General features: G+C 35.3%; 2 long non-coding RNA genes across 2 annotated transcripts; both read left to right on the top strand.

Moving 5' to 3' along the window:
• Positions 1–4,175: 4,175 nt before the first annotated feature.
• LOC141602559 (uncharacterized) lies at positions 4,176–6,170 on the top strand. Its single transcript, XR_012524524.1, has 3 exons — positions 4,176–4,263; positions 5,345–5,402; positions 5,975–6,170. It is a non-coding gene; the product is annotated as an uncharacterized LOC141602559 (long non-coding RNA).
• Positions 6,171–9,519: 3,349 nt separating this feature from the next.
• On the top strand, positions 9,520–11,501 carry LOC141602560 (uncharacterized). The gene is made up of 3 exons (XR_012524525.1): positions 9,520–9,607; positions 10,685–10,742; positions 11,306–11,501. It is a non-coding gene; the product is annotated as an uncharacterized LOC141602560 (long non-coding RNA).
• Positions 11,502–21,953: the final 10,452 nt, after the last annotated feature.

Genomic DNA, 21,953 nt, shown 5'->3' on the forward strand with positions numbered 1-21,953 from the left:
TCCCACCACGACTAAATCGTGCTTCTTTGAACTCTTCAAAGATTTCTCTATTTACCTTATTAAGTGAACACATTAGCGTAAACTTAAATCGTTGGTAAAGAAAATGATTAACCTATTTTGGATCAATGATTTACAACCTCGATCTCCTTTTGAACCAAAAGGCACGAGATATCTTGCTTTGAATACAAGATACGCATATACCATTAACAATCTAATGGTTTCAAGAGTACTCGATAACTCTTTGCGTTCATTATTCCATCTTTTAAGGTTTAATCTTGGGTTACCAATTTGAATCTTGCATCATCTACATGATATGTCATTCTAATTTGGTTTAGAATATAATCACCTTGATAATGGGCTAGCCATTCATCAAATCGTGGTGAATAGGGTCACAAAAGTGAAAAACCTCTTTTGTCTCTTAACAATTTTATATTCTTATTTAGAGTTTATGCACTTAATAGTCACAATTAAGTACCACTTTAAATCCAAAAACTAGATTGAGTACACAATTACTCTATCTCTCGACATTATTGTTGCTAGTCGTCATATTCTAATCATTCTATGTATCAAGTACAACGATGTAAACCACCACGGTTTCAAATATTGAAGTGGTACTAGCAAAATTTATGTCAATCATATAAACATTTAAAGAAGAAGATCCTATTAGATGTCCCACAACTAATTTGTTGATTCTTCAATAATTTGGGGTAGTTTCCTTTCTTGTGTCCAACATTTAAGACAATGGAAACTTTTCATCGGTCGGGATTGATAGGTTTAGTATCGCTATTCTCAACAACTTTACTTTTAACATTACCTTGTATCAATTCCATTATAATCCTTACTTCTTGAACCTCGTTCTCATCTTAACGGTTTAAGAGAATGCTCCCACTCATTTCAATGAGTCTTTGCTTTGAGAAGCAAAATTGAATTCATGAAGAACACTCTTCATTTGTTCGTTTTAGTCTTAAAAACTTTCATTGAGGTGGTTGCGTTATTTTGGTCAATTACGAATTCTTGACAAAACTAATTACCAAAATAATTTATCGCTTCAAGGTACTTAATTCAATTAAGTATATGAAAAATAATCCATTGTAAGTAGATGTATTGGTCAAGAATCAAAAACCTGTTTGATAATGAATAACTTTAATCTATACTCTTTACAAGAGATCCTTAGCAATGGTTAATTTGAGGTCTTAAGAAGAAAAATCAAATTTTGTCTTTGGTTACGATGTTTTAATGGAGATTTGAATCAAAATCGAAATGATATCGTATATGAATTGTGGTAAAGAAATAGAACAATATGAAAACGGAATAGTGGAAAACTTAACATTTATCGTTTTATTAATACTTGTAAACAAGTATAGCATTTACATAGTGACCTCTACCCAACTATGATAAATGATTCCAAGATCCAAATTCATATTAACTTGGGCACGGTGGGGCCGATACATCCCTTATCAATATAACTCGGTGGATTAACTCTTTAATCGATTCTACTTTTAGAACTCTTGGTCGATAAAATTACATTAACATTTATCTTTAGCCCAAAACACATCGACAAGGGCACGGTGGGGCCGATACATCCCTTATCAAATACTTTTGTTGAGTTCAATCCAAATTTCGAATAAATGTGTCCATGATCCAAACCCACATTAACTTGGGCACGGTGGGGCCGATACATCCCTCATCAACATGAATTCGGTGGATTAACATTTATCACCCACTTCCCCTACGTAACAAGGTTTGTACCCCGGTGTGGCCGAGTGCACTCCCTCACGAAATAGGTTTTCATGGTTTCTACTATTTGGTAAGGCTATGTCTCAATTGATTGTTTTAGCGAGAGGTCATGTCAATTTATTATCTATCACGTTTTAAGTGAACTAAAGCGGTGAACTACGATAATTCTAATTGACACGGTCGATAAACTCGATAAAAGATAATGCATGTTTAGTTATGGCGATTTAGCAATGCATGGCGATTTATGACATAGAAAAACTATTTAACTATTACATATTCGGAAACCAACTCCATTGGTCCCTTGAAATTCGGTTGTGGCACACATCTCGAGGTAACACCGTCTTTATGTATCGCCATTCTTGAAGAAATCCGTCTTTTGGAACTCCGGAATGAATAAAATTACATAATAAATTACATAATTTCCTATTATACATTTGTAACTAAAATAAAATAAATCTATTAAATTACAAAACGGTGATACGAGATCACAATAAAAATTACAACCGAATCGATATTCCCATACATTTCGGGAAATACCAATTAAAATCTAAGGCCATACTAAGTAAAATTACATAATTCAAAATTACATAAATTAAAATTATGACAATCATAAAGAAAATGCAGCATTATAATATGTATGAACATGCTCAATTTTATGCTAAATCGCCTTTTAATTAGCCAATATCGTATATTACTCGGTTTTTACGGATTTGCGTGATTTCAACATTTTATAATCACAAAAATACATAAACTCATATTTATGCATAAGTTAATTACCCTAACCACTTAGGACTCAAAATATAGTCTTCACTAATAATTTGACCATAATTAACCCATATTTTATAAAATTGTTCATAAAAGGACTAAAAATTACAAAAACAAGCTATTAAACTTCAAATAAACCACAAAATTTCAAATAAATTCAAAATTTGAAATTTAAACTCATGAACATTCTGGAAAGTTTCCATGACACTCATAATGTTCAAAATCTTAGGTTAAAAATTTCGAAATTTTTCCGGAAAAACAATGTTGCGGTTTATCGATTTTAATAAAATAATCATAAAAACATGGAAAAAATTATTTTCATTAACTTTTCAACTTTAGATCTGAAAAAGATAATAAAATGCAACATTAGACGTTTTTCCTAAGTCATAGATTATGTTTTATTAATTTTCCACTAATAATGTCACTATTTATGCTATTTTTCTTCAAAAATTCATAAATCATGCAAAATGACTTCTTTATAGCCAATTATTTTACACACATCTTGTAAAATTGCATGTGACAACATATTAAAAAACTATGACCAGATTCGAAATTTAACTCATATTAACCTATTTTTCACTTAAATCCGAATTTAATAATGAAAAAATCATTTTTCGAGCATAACAAGTCCAAAAATTATGAAAATTTACAGGTTATCTCAAAATAATATGTGTCACAACATATCCAAAAATCAATGAAACATTCGAAGTATAGCTATTTTTAGACCAAAAATGACATTTTTACTCATAAAATCACATTTAAATGCCATTATTGTAAATTAGGAACAATAAAAATCCAAAAAATTAACCAAAATATCCTAAAACATTTTAGGACCAGAAATATTAACATGCATGTAATAATTTCGTGATATATCATAATAACACAAATTTTACAAGTTTTATTTGTTATTCTTATAACTCGGAAAAACTTTTAACCAATTTGCATGCAAACAACCGTGGCTCATGATACCGATTGAAGAAAATGTAGATTCATATACATAATAACATACTCATATATGTCTAAATTAATTTGTCATAAAATTAAAACGGATTTTATGCATGCAAACAAATAATATAATAGAAGAGAAATCATGTCCTTACATTGTTGATTTCGGATTTACGGGCACAAAAGAGATCACCTTTCTCTTTTGATCTTGAGCTTTTCCTTATGGATGAATAAGATCTAAGTGTAAGATCTCTCCCTAAGCTTTATACCCAAGGCTCCTCTTAATTTAATTAATATTACAAATACTAGTATTGTAATATCCCAAATATTGGTATATCGTATTATTATATTTTAAATGATTTTTTTTAAAAAGCTTTGTTATTGTTCTTGGTTTCTTTTTGGTAAATAATTTCAATAAATAAATTTAGTTACTTTTCTGGAATCGTTCTTTCCGTTCCACTTCAATTGCTTGGCCCAATTACTTTATTTTATCCAATATGACTAATACTAATCCTAAACCTTGGTCTTTGTTCCTGTTATATCAATTTATACTATAGTTTACTAACCTAACCTAACCTAACCTCAACACAATTATACCCTTGTTCATCCTCTGCCTTTTACCAAGTTTTCGTTTCTTGTTGCGGCTGTTGAGCAACGTTTGTTATGAATAACCAATACCAACTAATTATCTATATTCCTAAAGGCTTATTCCACAATCTCTTCTTGCTCTCTTCTGTCTATGATTTTGGGTCACTATTATCCAATTGCCCTTCCTCTTATATCGTTATTTGTGATTGTTTCGGACCGATTTTTAAGGTAACACGATTCTACCGATCCTAATACTATTATTATTGTTCGAGGTTGTGTGAATAACGTGCTAATTGTTATTAATTTATTATTGGAATTTTATTTGGACTCGACTATTATTGATTGTTCTTTATATTCATAGCTAATATTTTCTATGCGTTAATTTTATTATTGGTGAGATGGGTTTAGCGTAGGTATTGCAAGTTCATATCTTTAATAATAGTTCCGAAAGCAAACCGTATAGATTTGATGGATGAAATTAGTGTATTTGGGTAATTAAGATGGCTGATGGTGTAGTTGAATTGTTTGTGAGGTGATCCCAATTATTTATTGAGAATGGTGTACGTGCGATGAAGTTTACAAAAATAAAGAGAGTTGAATTACCTTTTGACATTTGATATGAGAGGTTGGTCAATTTGTATTGTTTCGATTTTGTGGCTATGGTATTATGGTTGTCACGTATTTAATTATCGATCCTTTGAACTAAACTTGTGGGTGAGTAGCTTAGAGTTTTACTCTAAGTGTTGAGCACGGTTCATTATTGAATCTTTTGACGATATTGAAATTGAGATTGAGATTGGTTACTGGTATTGAGTTATGAGTTACGGGGCTTTTGAGCCGAGTTATGTTTACGGTCCAGAGTGACCATGGTTATTGAGTTATTTGAGTTTGAAATCGATATTGAGATGGAAGTATTGTTTCGCGGTTTTATTCCGCCGGTTCACTCACCCCTTGTCCTTGGCTTAGGTTCGACGATGAGAATACGATACTTGGTTACTTTGGAGTATTATATTATGAGACGGAGTAATGAGTTGAGATTGAGTTAATTATTGAGACAAGAGTGTCTATTATATTATGGAGTAGGTTTGAGTATGAGATGAGTTAACGGGGAGTGTTTTTATTATTCTCTCTGTTTATTTTTATTTTTACATGTCTGTGTTTCCACGCCATGACCAAAATTAAGCTGCTATATCGGGAAAGTTTCCATTTAAGAAAACTTTCCATTTAAAGAAGTTTCCATTTTTAGTAACTTTCTATTTTGGGAACGGGAATAGTTTAAGTAATTGTTTATCATTTATTTATCTTTCAGAGGGCGAATTTGTTGTGGAATATTATTGAGCATCTGTCCATTTGACTGCAATACTGAGGTAGGGAAATACACTTGACTTATTATCGTTGTTGTTTAATTGTGTGGGCTTGTTTGTGTTTCATATGACCAAACTGTGAACGTTGACTTGATTCGTGGTTGTTGATTCATGTTATGATTCATATCCTGGAATGTGCTTGACTGAATTGATCGTATTGAGTATATTATCACAACATTCGGTAATTGGCATGATTCTATGATTTACCAGTTCAATGATATACATATTGTGTTGCATTTATTTCTTGAGCATTCATATGCATCGGAGATGGAGGATGTTGTGATGACGTGGCGTGGTGATGATGATGTTGTGATAAGGCCCAGGCGGGTTCTCGCAGACTTGCCCTGGTGTCCTCAACGGTGCGAAGCCGCAGATCGGCTACGGTCGATATATAGTCTACCGGGGATCGGTATGGCTGGGCGTTCCGGGTTATGAGATATGAGTTGAGATGGAGGTGGAGGAGACGGAGGAGCATGCATATCATATTTTGTTGTTTCATTGTTTTCCCTACTCAACCTCGTGGTTGACCCTGTGTATTCGTGAACACCTGTGACGATCCAAATATTGGGGAGCAGACTTGACAGGTTTATGAGATAGGATGGGAGCTTGATGGGCGTGAGACACTGGATCAGAAGACTTAGTAGCTAGATCATCATTTAGAAGACTTTCACTTTTATTTATGTTGGTTTTTTTTGTAATTTGATGTAAATGAGGTTTTGTAAAAAGTTAAGTTAAAGAAATTATATAATTTGCATTGGAGTTCAATTTGTTATTCACTACCTCGGGAAACCGAGATGGTAACAGTCCGGTTTATTAGGGAATGTCTTGCTAAAGGCTCTTTCATAAAACGGGGTGTTACAAAGTGGTATCAGAGCGAACGATCCTCAGGCCTAAAAACAAATGAACAAAAATAATGAACATAGGAAGAGTCAAATAAAATGAACCCAGGCTAGTAACTGATAGGAGCCCCCAGGATTGGAATGAGTTAGGGGCCCCCTCAAACCAAGCCACTGGCCCTTTCAGTCTAACCTAGTAAACCATGAGTGATGCAGAGAGTGGGTAGTAACAAAATAAAGGATCAGTCTTTGCCTATATTATACTAACAGTTTTGCAGGAGCGGAATGAGGTAAGTAATGATGTGATACATGGTTAAAGATGGGCAATGAAAGAATATGGTTGATATTGGCATGCTGACTTATTTGAATAATTGAGTGAAATTTTAGTGTATGGATGACATGAGTTGTGAATTATGAATTATATGATGATATGCATGCGGCTTTCTGATCCCTGAACCCTTAGGTAGAGATATAATATAATGATATGTTTAATGAGTTGATCATAGAGGCACCATAAGCTATAGCTACCTAAGAGGTTAGATGTAGGAGGGATATGACCATGATTGACTGGAATGGTTAGTAGAGCCAACCAGGCTATGTTGTTACAGGATGAAGAATCAAGTTAAGTCCTATGTGTAAAGCTAGAAGACCGAAACGGGTGTCGTGTCCGTTGATAATTGTTTTGCTGTTATTCTAAGTGTGTATATACTTCTTGTTGAATGTCTTATTCTCTGCAAGAGTTTACTGTTTTGCTTACTAGGAAAATGTGATCGAATTTTGAGATTTATGATTGTTATTATTTTACTAATTGCCTTAGCAATCCATGTCTAGTGGTATGTGGAATGTGTTGCCCTAAGCCATGAATGTTATATAGTTGTGTGTTGAAAATTTCATGCCAATTTTTACGTCTAATTATATACATTTAATTTAGTTATAAGGTTAGTATTCAATAAGGGACACCTTAGTGATTTCTAGGATATATTTTCGTATTTAAATAAGTTGTGATTGTTACGATGAGAAACTAACTCATTGTCTATACATACATGATTATTGAGTTATTTAGTTGATTTTATTTTCGGTTTCGCAATCTTTACCGTTTTCTAGATGGCAATTACATGTATATGGTGCAACGTGATTTCTATGCCTCAAATGATATGTAACATGTGTTGGAGGAAGAATGGTTGTGTGATAATGTGAAGTAATTTAAAGGAACCAAAAATTTTAATAAATTCCAGAATGTTACCTTGTTTGTACAGGTTGCCATTTAAAATGTGTTCTCTATATGATGGTGAAAATTTTATGTGTGATAACATTATGATTTATCTTTTCAATGCTTTTAGTTTCATGCTAATATGAATTATATTTTGAGAGAAATAAATATTTTAGTTGACAAAGTGGTCGATTGTTACTACGAGTTACTGTTGCGACCCATGTTTTTGAAAAAGAAACCATTTAAAACGTGTTTATTGTTTATGCATAATTCCAACTCCACTATTTAGAATACTCATTCACGTTTTCAAAATGATAAGCCACGTAAAATCTTAACGAGTCGTTATTTAATAGTGATTTTTGCAAGTTGCCCAATTTTCTGTCTAATTGCTGTAAAGTTTTGTTCCGACCAACTGAGTTGTAAAATTTGTTATAAATAAATTCCTTAAGCTTTGCAATTGATTCTCTTTCCTATGATTAGTTAATTCATTATATTGCCTAAAAACGATAATAGCTCGCAAAATAGCTAAGCGGTTATTTAATTATGAATTTTGAAAGTTGTTGCATGATGTTTGATTGTTGAAATTGTAAGTTATGTGAGTTTCACATAAAAGTTTAATCAAATATGAATTATGTGATTGACCATGTAATACTCTGATATGAATTCTGTAGCATGAACGGTAGGCATATGATATGAGTATGAACCTTGTTATATGATAATATAATCTTATTTGTTTCGGTGGGTTTTATGTAAAGTAGTCTCAATTATACAAACGTTATTACATTGCTTGAATTTTTCCTGGTGTCTTTCTCTAAACCTGATTTGCAGAAATATGGATTTTAGTTCTATGATATGATTACTGATATGAAATATTTTAATTCGTCAAGTATGAACTATGAGTTAGTTGATTGGCTACATTGATGTAAATGTGTTAATTTGGTGTCAAAACATCCAAGTATTTGTTACCTTGATTTTGTGTAATGCGTGGCATGAAATTGACAAGTGTGTTTTGTTGCTTGAAAAGTCGGATGCTAGTTGCCAGTATAGAGGAATTAGCTTATCAGATGATTTGTGTCTATTGTTTCAGTAATCTTCTTGAACATTGGATGTGGAATTTTATAATGGGGTTACGGGGACGTAACCATGTTTTAAGGAGGATAGGATTGTAAAATCTTGATGGTTTACGATCTGACTAAATGGTATGTTATGATTGGCTGACTGAGAATTGACCATGCACGGAGTCTGCTGTTTTAATTTGTTATTATTCGGTCAATGTTGTGGTTCTTTAAGTGCCACATACTTCTGTCGTATGTTCAACTTTGGGGACAAAATTTCTTAAGGGGGATAGAATATAACACTTCGCGTTTTAGAGCTTATGTATATGTACTACTTGTGTTTGTCTTATGCTTGTGGATGTTTGGTTATCGTTACGGGGTGGCGAACTTCGGGGACGAAGTTCCTTTTTAGGGGGGGACACTAAAAAAAAAAAAAAAAAAAAAAAAAAAAAAAAAAAAAATTTGATTTTTAAGTTCGAGGACGAACATTATTTTTAAGGTGGGTGGAATGTAATACCAGTCGAATTTTTAAATTGGTTCTATTTTTCTAAACTCGAACTTCGGGGACGAAGTTTCTTTTAAGAGGGGAAGATTGTAATATCCCAAATATTGGTATATCGTATTATTATATTTTAAATGATTTTTTTTAAAAAGCTTTGTTATTGTTCTTGGTTTCTTTTTGGTAAATAATTTCAATAAATAAATTTAGTTACTTTTCTGGAATCGTTCTTTCCGTTCCACTTCAATTGCTTGGCCCAATTACTTTATTTTATCCAATATGACTAATACTAATCCTAAACCTTGGTCTTTGTTCCTGTTATATCAATTTATACTATAGTTTACTAACCTAACCTAACCTAACCTAACCTAACCTCAACACAATTATACCCTTGTTCATCCTCTGCCTTTTACCAAGTTTTCGTTTCTTGTTGCGGCTGTTGAGCAACGTTTGTTATGAATAACCAATACCAACTAATTATCTATATTCCTAAAGGCTTATTCCACAATCTCTTCTTGCTCTCTTCTGTCTATGATTTTGGGTCACTATTATCCAATTGCCCTTCCTCTTATATCGTTATTTGTGATTGTTTCGGACCGATTTTTAAGGTAACACGATTCTACCGATCCTAATACTATTATTATTGTTCGAGGTTGTGTGAATAACGTGCTAATTGTTATTAATTTATTATTGGAATTTTATTTGGACTCGACTATTATTGATTGTTCTTTATATTCATAGCTAATATTTTCTATGCGTTAATTTTATTATTGGTGAGATGGGTTTAGCGTAGGTATTGCAAGTTCATATCTTTAATAATAGTTCCGAGCAGCCGTATAGATTTGATGGATGAAATTAGTGTATTTGGGTAATTAAGATGGCTGATGGTGTAGTTGAATTGTTTGTGAGGTGATCCCAATTATTTATTGAGAATGGTGTACGTGCGATGAAGTTTACAAAAATAAAGAGAGTTGAATTACCTTTTGACATTTGATATGAGAGGTTGGTCAATTTGTATTGTTTCGATTTTGTGGCTATGGTATTATGGTTGTCACGTATTTAATTATCGATCCTTTGAACTAAACTTGTGGGTGAGTAGCTTAGAGTTTTACTCTAAGTGTTGAGCACGGTTCATTATTGAATCTTTTGACGATATTGAAATTGAGATTGAGATTGGTTACTGGTATTGAGTTATGAGTTACGGGGCTTTTGAGCCGAGTTATGTTTACGGTCCAGAGTGACCATGGTTATTGAGTTATTTGAGTTTGAAATCGATATTGAGATGGAAGTATTGTTTCGCGGTTTTATTCCGCCGGTTCACTCACCCCTTGTCCTTGGCTTAGGTTCGACGATGAGAATACGATACTTGGTTACTTTGGAGTATTATATTATGAGACGGAGTAATGAGTTGAGATTGAGTTAATTATTGAGACAAGAGTGTCTATTATATTATGGAGTAGGTTTGAGTATGAGATGAGTTAACGGGGAGTGTTTTTATTATTCTCTCTGTTTATTTTTATTTTTACATGTTCTGTGTTTCCACGCCATGACCAAAATTAAGTCTATATCGGGAAAGTTTCCATTTAAGAAAACTTTCCATTTAAAGAAGTTTCCATTTTTAGTAACTTTCTATTTTGGGAACGGGAATAGTTTAAGTAATTGTTTATCATTTATTTATCTTTCAGAGGGCGAATTTGTTGTGGAATATTATTGAGCATCTGTCCATTTGACTGCAATACTGAGGTAGGGAAATACACTTGACTTATTATCGTTGTTGTTTAATTGTGTGGGCTTGTTTGTGTTTCATATGACCAAACTGTGAACGTTGACTTGATTCGTGGTTGTTGATTCATGTTATGATTCATATCCTGGAATGTGCTTGACTGAATTGATCGTATTGAGTATATTATCACAACATTCGGTAATTGGCATGATTCTATGATTTACCAGTTCAATGATATACATATTGTGTTGCATTTATTTCTTGAGCATTCATATGCATCGGAGATGGAGGATGTTGTGATGACGTGGCGTGGTGATGATGATGTTGTGATAAGGCCCGGGCGGGTTCTCGCAGACTTGCCCTGGTGTCCTCTTGCGAGTGGCAGATCGGCTACGGTCGATATATAGTCTAGGGGATCGGTATGGTGGGCGTTCGGGTTATGAGATATGAGTTGAGATGGAGGTGGAGGAGACGGAGGAGCATGCATATCATATTTTGTTGTTTCATTGTTTTCCCTACTCAACCTCGTGGTTGACCCTGTGTATTCGTGAACACCTGTGACGATCCAAATATTGGGGAGCAGACTTGACAGGTTTATGAGATAGGATGGGAGCTTGATGGGCGTGAGACACTGGATCAGAAGACTTAGTAGCTAGATCATCATTTAGAAGACTTTCACTTTTATTTATGTTGGTTTTTTTTGTAATTTGATGTAAATGAGGTTTTGTAAAAAGTTAAGTTAAAGAAATTATATAATTTGCATTGGAGTTCAATTTGTTATTCACTACCTCGGGAAACCGAGATGGTAACAGTCCGGTTTATTAGGGAATGTCTTGCTAAAGGCTCTTTCATAAAACGGGGTGTTACAAGTATAATATTAATCAAGTAGAAAATTGAACCAAAATATTTACTTGAATATTTCGGTTTTTATGAGGAAGAATAAGAGAGCTTTTTATCTCTCTAGAAATCTTATTTTAGATGAGTAAAAAGTGAATGAACAATACAATTACATTATTGTATATGAGGTAAAAATTAAGAGAAAAACCCAATGTTTTTTCTCTTCTTAAAAACCGGACAAGGGTAGTGGGAGGAGAGCCAATGCATGGAAAAATTGTTCTTTACAATAAACCATAGGGTTGCATGGCTAGTTACTAGGGTAATCATCATGCCCTCCACTAATTATAATCAACATATAATTAGCTTAAAACTCCTCTAATTTTCGGCCCACTTGAGTTAATATGGATTCCATATTATTTTTGTCAATTGTCAATATGTCACATGTCACATGTCACATAAATTTGTTATGTATTTTTAACATATTAAAAATCAACGTATCATCAAAAATACGTCACATACAAAAATCGACTTAGTAATTTCATAATTACTTGTGCCAAAAATTTTACCATTTATAAATCACAACAGATTGTATTTATAATAATTCATTCAATTTTTTATTGTTTCTTTAAACATTAATTTCATCCGAGTAATGATACAATTCAATTACTCAGACCGTATCTCATTTAATCACATTTCAAAATGATACGTAAATTATACTTCCAAAATCGTCCGTCAATTTTCAAGTAATTTAATTAACTCGTAACATTATACGATTAATTAAATAATCAATTAAGAGTGTTGCCCTATAGGTATGACCTAGGGGTCAACTGATCACCACCGTCACACGACAGTAATGTCAAACTCTAGTCAGCCAATCATTACCGATATATGTTGACCAGTTGACAGTAACAATATTACTTCCCAATTGTATTCTTTATAATGAGATTTAAACATGTGATCATCATGATCAATAGTCGTGATCGCATTATTGTCGGAGGACACATATTCCAACAGCGGCCATAACCAGGTGAGAGATTACTCTTCGGGGTCGGGGTTCAGTGGAGGAGCTTCTTTTGGGCGTGGCCATGGTGGTGGTAGTAGCAGCTGGGGTTTATCTTGCTTTAACTGTGGCGATGTGGGCCACAAGAGACGTGAGTGTACCAGTGTTGTGGGCAGGGGTTCCAGAGACCGTCACAGGGGAGTTTCTCTCAGGGTCCATCTCAGATTTATGCTAGTAACAGGCCGGCTGGGTCATGGAACAATCGGGGTGGTCAGAATAACAACGGTGGGGCTAACCGCAATGGCGGTAATTCATATCAGAGATAAGCGACGAATAATAACCAGGGGTCGGCTGCTAAGTCGTCTACTTATGCTAGTACTGTCCATGGAGGTGGACAGAAGACCAGTGGTAAGCTCTTCATGATGGAGAAGAAAGCAGTTGAGGATGACGCTCATGTAATCACGGGTACTTTTCTTGTTAATGGTGTCTTTACCTTTGTTTTGTTTTATTCGGGGTCATCACAGTCGTTTGTATCATCGAGTCATGCTAAGCTTTTTGGTTTGAGAGAGTTTGAGTCTGTAAAAGAGGAAGTCTTTATACCGTCGGGCGAGTCTGTATCTTGTGGGAGGTTATATAAGGGTGTATCTATGATAGTTGGGCAGGTTGACCTACCAGTGGACTTGTTAGAGTTTCCTATGGATGGTTTTGAGATGATAGTTGGCATGGATTGTTTGGGTAAGTATAAGGATAGAATAGACTGTTACCAAAAGAGAGTCTCTTTGAGAGGTCCAAAGGGAGTTAGTGTGTCTTATCGTGGGTTTGTTGTCAAACCCAAAGTCAAGTTGATTTCAGCAGTGACATTGAAGTCTTATCTGAGGAAGGGGTGTCCGTTGATCTTATGCCATGTGAGAGACCATAGTATGGTGAGTTCGACAGTTGATCAGATACCGGTGGTGGGAGAGTTTCAGATGTCTTTCCGGAGGAGATTTACCACCAAAGAGGGAGATGGATTTCAGTGTTGACTTGAAACTAGGGACGGGACCAATCTCTAAGGCCCCGTACTGCATGGGTCCTAAGGAATTGGAGGAGCTGAAGAAATAGCTGGATGATTTGATTGATAAGGGATACATTAGACCTAGTATATCACCGTGGAGACCACCAGTTCTGTCTGTGAAAAAGAAAGATGGGAGTTTGAGGCTATGAATCGATTACAGAGAGCTGAACAGGTTTACAGTGAAGGACAAGTATCCTTTGCCAAGGATAGATGATTTGTTTGATCAGTTGAACGGGGCAGCGGTCTTTTCTAAGATTGATTTGAGGTCGGGTTATCATCAGGTAAATATTCGGGATGAGGACATACCGAAGACAACTTTTACATCGAGGTATGGTCACTATGAATATGTTGTGATGTCATTTGGGTTATCTAATGCATCTGCAGTGTTTATGGATTTGATGAACCGGGTCTTCAGTCAGTTTTTGGATTGGTTAATTGTGGTCTTCATCGATGATATATTAGTCTTTTCTAAGACTAAGGAGGAGCATGAGGAGCACTTGAGGTTGGTGTTGCAGACTTTGCGTGACAATCAGTTGTATGCAAAGTTGTCAAAGTGTGAGTTTTGTCTCGAGGAAGTTGCTTTTCTGGGGCATGTGATTTCAAAGATGGGTGTTGTTGTGGATCCAGCAAAGATAGAGGTAGTCACTCGGTGGGAAGCACCGAAGAATGTGGCAGAGATAAGGAGTTTCTTGGATTTGGCAGGGTTCTACCGTCGATTTGTGAAAGACTTTTCTAAGATAGCCAGACCTATGACAGCGTTGATGAGGAAAGAGAACAGGTTTTGTTGGGATGAAAGTTGTGAGATGGCGTTCCAAACATTAAAGGAGCGTTTGACCACAGCTCCAGTCTTAGCATTACCTGAAGGGTGTGAGAACTTTGAGGTATATACAGATGCCTCAAAGAATGGTTTAGGATGTGTGTTGATGCAGAACGGGAAAGTAATTGCCTATGCTTCTAGGCAATTGAAACCTTATGAGGAGAACAATCCGACACATGATCTGGAGTTGGGTGCAGTTGTGTTTGCTCTCAAGATTTGGAGGCACCATCTTTATGGGGCGACCTTTAAGGTGTTTTCAGATCACAAGAGTCTCAAGTACATCTTCACTCAAAAGGAGCTCAACATGAGATAGAGGAGGTGGGTGGAGCTGATAGGGGATTATGTCATGGATATTATATACCATGAAGGGAAGGCAAACGTGGTTGCAGATGCGCTGAGCAGGAAGAGCGTGCATTCTCTATGCACAACTATGTCTTTGATGAGGTTGAGAGATGAGGTGGGGAAGATGGGGATACATATGGTACAAAAAAGGGATGCTAGAGGGGACTTGACAGTGGAGCCAAATCTTTATGATGATATTCGTAGGAAACATGCTTTGGATCCTAAGATTGAGGAGTGGAGAGCTAGAGTAGAGAAAGGGACCGTGTCTAGGTTCTCTATTCATACAGATGGCAGTGTGAGATTTGATGGCAGGTGGTGTGTCCCTAATGATGAGGAGTTGAAAAAGGTAATCATGACAGAGGCTCATTGCACACCATATTCTGTACATCTAGACGGTGAAAAGTTGTATAAGGATTTGAAGAAGACTTTCTGGTAGCTTGGGATTAAGAAGGAAACAACTGAGTTTGTGGCACGATGTTTGACATGTCAGAGGGTTAAGGGAGAATAGCGATGACCACAAGGCAAGATTCAGTCTCTTGAGGTACCTGAGTGGAAATGGGAGTCTATCTCCATGGATTTTATAGTGGGTTTGCCGAGAAGTCAACATGGTAAAAACATGATATGGGTAATAGTTGATCGTTTGACCAAGTCAGCTCACTTTGTGCCGATGAAAGATACTTGGACCAAGATACAGTTAGCTTTGGCTTATAGGAAGCATGTGGTTCGTTTGCATGGGGTGCCTAAGGATATAGTGTCAGATAGAGATGCGAGGTTCATATCACGGTTTTGGAAAGAGTTGCAGGAGTTGAAGGGAACTACTTTGAAGATGAGTACTGCATTTCACCCTGCGATAAATGGACAGACAGAGAGGACCATCTAGACTTTGGAGGATATGCTGCGAGCTTGTGTGATGGATTTTGGTGGCAGCTGGGAGGATAGATTGGACCTTATTGAGTTTTCTTATAACAACAGCTACCACACGAGTATTGGGATGGAACCGTTGGAGGCTTTGTATGGGAGGAGGTGTAGGAGTCTGATTTGCTAGAATGGTAGAGCTGAGGTAGTGGTTTTAGGACCATAGATGGTACAGGAGATGATAGAACAGGTTAAGCTGATCAGACAAAACATGAAAGCGGCCTAGGATCGACAAAAGAGCTATGCAGATTTACATCGTCGTGACAGAGAGTTTCAGGTTGGGGACAAGCTTCTTTTGAAAGTGTCTTCTATGCGTGGGGTCATGAGGTTTGGTAAGAAATGGAAGCTAAGCCAGAAGTTTATCGGACCATATGAGATATTGTATCGCGTGGGTGAGGTTTGACACGGCTGTCGCAACCCTGTCAAAGATAAAACCAACGGGTCTCAACTAAATGTAGCAGAGGCAGTCGGGTATCGAATCCACAGGGAGATGGGAATCCTATAGTCAACTAGGTCTGTCGAAAGTAACCAAAATGGGGGGTTTGTTGTTTGTTTTTTCTAAAAGACTACGGGAAAAGGAGAGAGTAAAAGGAACGAGAAAGAAATAAAATAGAGATGAATAAGAGAGAAAGGTACTAGGATTGTCGGTTCACCATGGCTTCTAAAGTCCGGACTAAATCATGAATGCCCTAAATTCAATCTGTGGGTAATAAACGTCACCTTTCGGTCCTTAGTTCGCCCTAGGCAATACTAGTTTAGCTTTCGCCCTAGCTAGTATAAATCCTAATGAAACGCTGCAGAACTACCCCTTTATCAATCTTTCGATCTAGGAGAAGAGGATATCGAGACAGATAATTGAGTGCGTTGACTCAAACAATTAAAAGATATTAAACCAGCAGATGCATACAAATAGACTACGGGTATTCTAATTAAATCGCCCTTCCTACGCCATGGCTACCCTAAATCCTAGCAAGACTATTAGCTATTCATGGTCGAAATGAAGAACAATAATAGCGAAGCAAATGACAATAGATAACATGATAAATGAAACTGAACTGAAATTATATTAATGATAATACCGAATTCAACGAGGGAAGAATTGAGAAATGGCGATGAAAAGTATTTCCGATTCAAAGACTAAACCAACAGCCTTCGTTCTACGTCTAAAATATGATGATTAGGTCTCTAGTATTCCTTGCCTATTTATAAGAAAAATAGCAAAGAAACAAAGCGTATAAAATAACAACACAATCGATCCAAAGCCCATCAGCGCGTGGCCTCTCGATCGAACTCCACTGTTGCTCGATCGAGAGCTTTCCCTAAGTATATCCCTTGATCGAGAACAGTGGTCTCTCGATCGAGGCCTTCACTTTTTCATTCACTCGATCGAGAACAGGACATCTCGATCGAGGGGTTCTTAACTTCTCGGTTGTTTTCCTATTCCTTTGGATGCCTTCACGCGTCTCAAGACGGTAAGGTTTCACGCCGACTCTCTTAAGCAAGCTTGGAGGACCACAAATAGGCTGATTTCCAGTCATTCCGGTTTGTACCTGCAAATAATGCAAAGCAGACCAAAGTAGACTATTCGGGGCATTTGTAGTGAAATACTAAGAAATAAGCATAGAAATGTGTGCTGAAAAGGCCTAAAAAGGTCTATATGAAATGCACACATCAAACTTCCCCAAACCAAACCTTTGCTTGTCCTCAAGCAAGCTAATGCTGAAGGAAATGTAGATTCATATACATACTAACATACTCATATATGTCGAAATTAATTTGTCATAAAATTAAATGTGGATTTTATGCATGCAAACAATATAAAAATAGAGAAGAAATCATGTTCTTACATTGATGATTTCGGTTATATTGGGCACAAAAGAAATCTCCTTTTCTTTTGTTCTTGAGCTTTCCTTTAATGGAAGAACAAGATCCAAGTGTAGGATCTCTCCCTAAGCTTTATACCCAAGGCTTTCTCTTAATCAAATTAATATAATATGAGCTAGTAGAATATTAATCTTGTAGAAAATTGATCCAAAATATTTATAAACACTTAAATATTTCGGTTTAGATGGAGGAAGAAATTGGGAGCTTTTTTTCTCTCTAAAACTCTCTTATTTTAGATAAGTATATATGAATGAAAATAATCACATTACCTTATAGTCTAAGAGGTAAATTAAGGGGAAAAACAATTAGTTTTTCCCTCTTAAAAACCGGACCAAGGGGGAGTGGGAGGGGAGCCAATGCATGCATACATTTGTCTTCACAATGTTTAGTAGGCTTGCATGGCTACTAAAGCATGTAATGATTGTGTTTACCACTTAATAAAACAACCACAATATTAGCTTAAACCTCCTCTTATTTTCGGCACATATGTTAATATGGTATCCATATTATTTTTGTCAATTGTCAATATGTCACATGTCATATGTGATATAAATTTGTTATGTATTTTTAACATATTAAAAATCAACGTATTAATAAACATACGTCACAAACAAAAATCGACTTAGTAATTTCATAATTACTTGTGTCAAAATATTTTACCATTTATAAATTACAACCGATTGTATTTATAACAATTCATTCAAATTTAATTGTTACATTAAACAATTATTTCATCCGAGTAATGATACAATTCAATTACTCAGACCGTATCTCATTTAATCATATTTCAATTTGATACGTAAATTTTACTTCCAAAATCGTCCGTCAATTTTCAAGTAATTCAATTAACTCGCAACATTATACGATTAATTAAATAATCAATTAAGAGTATTGCCCTTTAGGTATGACCTAGGGGGTCAACTGATCACCACCGTCACACGACAGTAATGTCAAACTCTAGTCAGCCAATCATTACCGATATATGTTGACCAGTTGACAGTAACAATATTACTTCCCAATTGTATTCTTAAAATGAGATTTAATAATGATATTTAAATCATGTGATCGCACTATTGTTGAGGACACATTTCCCAACAATCTCCCACTTGTCCTCGACAAGTGTGCGTCACCAATTCTCTTGTCCTATTACTATCTCCCACTCAATGCAAGGTGTCTTTCAGGTCGTACTTGCAAGTGATCATATCAAGAATGGTTTCCTCGATCTAGAGAATAACTGATTGACCGGATTTATCCACTCTGGATACCTTCCGAGCGTGGCCACGCATTTCCAGTTCATTACTCCTCGAGTGGCCCTGAGATATTGTTATAACCCTGACAAGGGGATGGACAATTCCTATCGCACTCATTCCCTTCGACTAGCCACAGCCATCATAACCCAAAATATGCCCATTTGACCCCATTTACGAAGGTCGTAGTAACACAAATCAAAGTTAATCTGAAACTAAGCCATCTTAGGTGAATAGTCTTTAGTCAAAAGAATCGACTCATTTGAATACTATAGTAGCTCTCGCCACGACCAGGCTATATAAATTTGCCAGAACTCTATAAGCAGTCATTAGGCCCGACAAAAAGTTCCTAACAGTCTGCCTATGTGATCGACTAGTCATCTCACATGACTCTATGACATTTGAACTTGCCATCAATCGCATCACACTCTAGTCACTTCGAGACGTCACCTCATACAAGTGACTATGGGCGAATACCATGCTAACCCGTGTTCAATTTAACGGGGTTCAATTGTCTCTACAACCCGTTTGGATGTAACAAGGCATAATAAAAGAGTTTTAAGGTAAAACTCGAACGACAAATGTGATTATCACATATGAATAGTCAATGCTTGATTACTATTTCATGTTCTATAATCTAATTTGATCTTGTATGTAGTTGTTCATTTCAATTCAATTGAAATGACATGACTTATCATGTTTAGCCTATGAGAAGGCTTTGGTTATTAGGTTTTATCAACTTCTTGTACCTTACTCAACCCTACTACATACCCGTTTTCCTTTGTAATGTATACATTTGCATCATAAAACTTTCTGAGTACGTGTCAAGATCCAATCAAGACATAGGTCCTCTAGCCTAAGAATAGCTCCCACTGTTTTCACAGTGTGCGGGGCTCATCCTCCTTGCACATCCCATGATTGCAAGTGTACTCAATTTCCGTTATAAATATCTCTCATTGTTCTTTATTGCCTAGAACGATTCTAGAAAATCTACTTCTTAATTAACATTGCCACAATGGTATCTTAACCATCCTAATGTGTTTTGATTATGGTATTGTCGGAAACCATGCGCAATCTCAATTGTCAATTGTCACTTGTGTAACACCCTTACACAAAATTGCATCATAAACACTTTGCTTTACTTCCTTAATGCTTCTGCAAGCACTTAAGGGTAATCTTTACAGCTTACTTGGTAAAGATTACTTAAATTCGATTTTTTTTTTTTTTTTTTTTTTTTTGAAAACAATTCATCATACTCAAAGCATATGAAGTGTTATACATCATTTCTTTTTAATTGATTCGGCAGCGGAAGCAAATGAAATCAATCAAATATGTTCAATTTAATTGAACTAGTCATGAATCTTATCAACATAAGACTTCTTACTGACGCTAATATCATGTGGATTTATCTTCATAAATCCGGATATTCAAGATGTATTATAATACTCCAAAAGTCTTAAATCATTCTCAATGATCAATATGTCATCCACATATCGGACTAATTAAAACTTCCGTAACTCCCACTAAACTCCATGTATAAACACAACTTCTCGACTTATCGAGAAACGTTTTATAACATGATCAAATCATTGATTCCAACTCATTGATGTCCTACTTAAGATTCTCTCTTAAGTTTCACATAATCTTAGGATTGCAAGAATCTACAAAACTCAAGACATGTATTGAATACATTCCTTCTTTTGAAGAAGCGGGTTTTAGATTCACTTGCTACGTATTTCATAACCTCATAATGAAACACAATCCTTAAGAAGATCCAAATAGACTTAAGCATTTTAATTAGTGCAAAACCCTTTGCAACCAATCTTGCTTTGAAATATCTCTTTATTAGTGCAAAACCCTATGTCACTAATCAAGCCTTTTTGTTTCGGATTTTCATGGCTCTAAGCCTTGTATTGAGTTGTGACTTTAAACACTCTTATGTAAGTCATATGTTCATTACTTTCTAGAAGTAATCAACTTGAATCAAACAATTTCTTTTGTAAGTTATAAGCTCTTTACTTTCTTAAAAGTAGCATGAATTCATCATTTTTAACAAGTGACGAATTTAACCTCCTAGGTTTTGAAGAAACAACGTCTTACACAAAACGTCTCATGTAGCCAAGAAAGACCAGTTTCTTGCGACATAATATTCTTTGTGGCATTCTTTGTGGCTCTTGAAAAATTTCTCCCACTCTGTCTTCTAGAAATAAACTTGTATTTTAGAAAGATGACTTCATGAGCCGCAAACCCGTCGTGCTCGTGATAATTGAAAAGGGGAAAAATGAGCATTTGTTTCTTGTGAAAACTTACAACCATGGTACCCTTACCATTTCATATCTCATATGATTCGATTTAGTGGAAAAATAATTTAGACAAAAATGATAAAATCCCCAAAAAGATCAAGTAACTCAAAGTAACTTGATTGAAGTTCAAACCATATCGAATAGCATTTGATTTCTTATCCAACCACACATTATTTCATAATGCGTGATAAGAGAGATTAACTTGTGATACTATATCACATTTCCTTTGGCTTATATCAAAGTCTTCACTTTGATAATCCCATCACGACTAAATCGTGATTCCTTGAACTCTTTGAATTTCTTCAAAGATTTCTCTATTTACCTTATTAAGTGAACATATTAGCGTCAACTTAAATCGTTGATAAAAGAGAATGATCAACCTATTTTGGATCAATGATTTACAACCTCGGTCTCCTTTTCAACCAAAAGGCACGAGACATCTTGCTTTGAATACAAGATACGCATATACCATTAACAATCTAATGGTTTCAAGAGTACTCGATAACTCTTTACGTTCATCATTCCAAAATTTAAGGTTTAATCTTGGGTTACCAATTTGAATCTTACATCATCTACATGATATATCATTCTAGTTTGTTTTAGAATATAATCACCTTGATAATGGGCTAGCCATACATCAAATCGTGGTGTATAGGGTCACAAAAGTGAAAACCCTTTTTGTATCTTAACAAGTTTATATTCTTATTTAGAGTTTATGCACTTAATAGTCACAATTAAGTACAACTTTAAATCCAAAAACTAGATTGAGTACACAATTACTCTATCTCTCGACATTATTGTTGCTAGTCGTCATATTCTAATCATCCTATGT

This window comes from Silene latifolia, chromosome 9 (assembly GCF_048544455.1).
Source record: "Silene latifolia isolate original U9 population chromosome 9, ASM4854445v1, whole genome shotgun sequence".
Taxonomy (NCBI): Eukaryota; Viridiplantae; Streptophyta; class Magnoliopsida; order Caryophyllales; family Caryophyllaceae; genus Silene; species Silene latifolia.